This window comes from Arachis hypogaea, chromosome 19 (assembly GCF_003086295.3).
Source record: "Arachis hypogaea cultivar Tifrunner chromosome 19, arahy.Tifrunner.gnm2.J5K5, whole genome shotgun sequence".
Lineage (NCBI taxonomy): Eukaryota > Viridiplantae > Streptophyta > Magnoliopsida > Fabales > Fabaceae > Arachis > Arachis hypogaea.
Window position 1 is genome coordinate 4,095,092 of NC_092054.1, and position 2,808 is coordinate 4,097,899.

Here is a 2,808-nt window from a genome sequence, read left to right on the forward strand (position 1 = left end):
TTGGTATGTATAAAGAAAGAAAAAGAAACACAGAAAGAGAGAAAATTAACGGCTCAAAATGAAATATTAGCATTAATTCTTTCCCAAAATTCACAAAGACAAATATATAAACATTGTATGAGCAAGTGAATTGTTACAAATTAATCACATACAGTTATAAGATTGATAGCTCCTAAAAGGGAAAAAAGAAAATTTCAGCAAGGACTTCACAGTTCAGAATAAGCATATATGGGAAAGTAGTTGTTGTCTTCCATGATACTTTGCATATCAAACACACACATGACACAGATAAATAACACCAAGAAAATGTGCACAAAAAAAATAATTTAAAAAAATAAGAATTTTTAGATTAGTACAACAGAAATTATTGGAAAAACTTTTAGATTGTCCAAATAAAAACAATCTTAATAAATTAGCAACATTGTAGAACAAAAATCATGTATATCTTGGACATCAACACATTAATAATCACTTTTAAAAAAAGACTTCTAGTACTACTGGAGCAGCTCCAGTCATAATAGCTTGCTAAGATCAAATTTCAAACTCAAGAAGTTTCAAATTCTATGGTTTAACTACTTGTTTATTGAAGTTAACCAAAATACAAAAAATATTTAATAAATTTTGTGGATCTCATGTCATTTGTATATAGTTCATGTAATTTATCATATTTATTCAGATTTTAATACAAAAACAACTCAAGAAGATTGATTCTGATCCCACAATTAATTTGTTATATTAAATGTTAAGGTGATGATAGAAAAAATAATCTTTATGGACAAATCGAGCGTTAAAGTTTGTAATACATTTATTAAAATAAAATTAAGTTTTAGTACTTGGAAATGTAACAACTACCCTTAATATACTTTTTAGTTAAACTCTTGAAATATTTTTAAACCAAAAGAAAAAAAGTTTCTACAGAAATTGAATTTTAAAAAAAAATCATGGACAACGGCCAAAATTTTGTTTAACAAAAAAAGGAATTACATAATTATATTTAAAACAATTACCTTGTCATAGTTTGAAGTGTGACAATTAATTTGGCATCAGCAGAATCACTTTGCTTAAATTTGTAAAACATGTGATGATGAATTTCTCCTGAGAGCACACCACCAGCAGCCATTATCCCAAAACAATGACATGCAGCACATACTCCATTCCCTGTAGAGAACACGAGCCTGAAAATTCACAGATATATGGTGGCGTTTTTTTTTTGCTGAAAGTTTGTTTAACTTTAACATAAACACAACATAAATAGAAGAGGGAATTTCCTTAATATAAGAGAAAACTGACCTGAGATTCCTGAGGGAAAAAAAATAACAGCCAGTGGAATAAGCATTTTTTCTTCTCTATTTTCAGCATAATAATCCAAGTATTTTTGTTAAAGTTTTGTAACATAGGCCTAAGAATTGTCTAAACCAAATGTAACTCCAGCTTCGAAGATGCAAAAAAAAGGAAATGAAAGAGCTTAATTATTTTTCTTTTTCTTTTTTGCACTCAGTACAGTTAAAATATCATTGATGAACACAAGTTTTCATGCCATTTGGAATATATACAAACATAGTAATACTGAAACACTAAATCACATCGATCACAATCACACAACAAACAATTAGAACTAAACGAAGAAAGAAATTAAAGCAAATAATAACTTTAAGCAATTAGAGAGAAGATCTTCTCCTGAGCTAGCTCAGGCATGAAGTCCCTGCAAAAAGAGAGTTATGTATAGTAAAGTATTGTGTAACATCTTCTAGCAAACTTTTGAAACTGAGTATCATAGAAATAAAAACATATATATCACATTTCATTACCATAATTGTCAAGGACCTGCACATGATTGAGTGCATCATTGCTTTAGAAATTATTTCCGAGTCTAGAATACTGTTTTAAAATTGTGCCTATAATGCATGCACCAACAACTTATAACATCTTAACTTGAATATATGGTACGTTTTATCATAGAAGTAAAAATACTACATGCATCCAAAGAAAGAAAAAGCATATGTGAGCTAGAATTTCCTCACAAAGATGCAGTACCATCACATGAATGAAGAGAGCACTTTTTGTTTAGAAAAAAAGTGACTTTTGACATGGATAAAAGTATAAAAACTAAATTGGGATAAAATATCCCATCAAATATGAAAGAGTAAGTTTTTATTTGGGCGTCATTATTCTATTAAAAAAATATCTTTTTTTTTTATTTTTTAGTATGTTTGGCAAATTTTTAGTAATAAAAGTAAAAACATTTGAAAAATAAAAAAAATATCTTTTTTGAGAAGCGTATTACATCTTTTTTTAAAAGATCTTTTTCTTTAAAAAAAAAGATGTTTTCATGTAATAAATAAACAAAAAAATATTTTTATATTGTTATACCCAAATATAATTGATAAATCTTTTTATATGAGATATTCAAACATAAAATTACTTTTACTTCTCCATAAGATCTTTTAAAAAAAGATAACTCGAAAAAAGATTTTTTTTAGAAATTCACCCAAACAAGCCCTAAGTGCATGTTTGGACGCCATTATTTTGTAAAAAAAAAAGATCTTTTTTTAATGAAAAAAATCTTTTTTTATTTTTTAACATGTTTGGGAAATTTTTAGTAGTAAAAGTAAAAACACTAGTAAAAATTATTCTTCACATACAAGTTATTTATACATACAAGTTCATACAAGTCATTTATATTGTATTGTTTAAAAATTTTTGGCGTATGTATATTGATAAATTTTGTATAATTCAAACTCTTCCTTTTCTTTCTTGCATTATAAAAGTGAATTTTATTGAGTTAGGATTAACTTGTATAAACTTGTA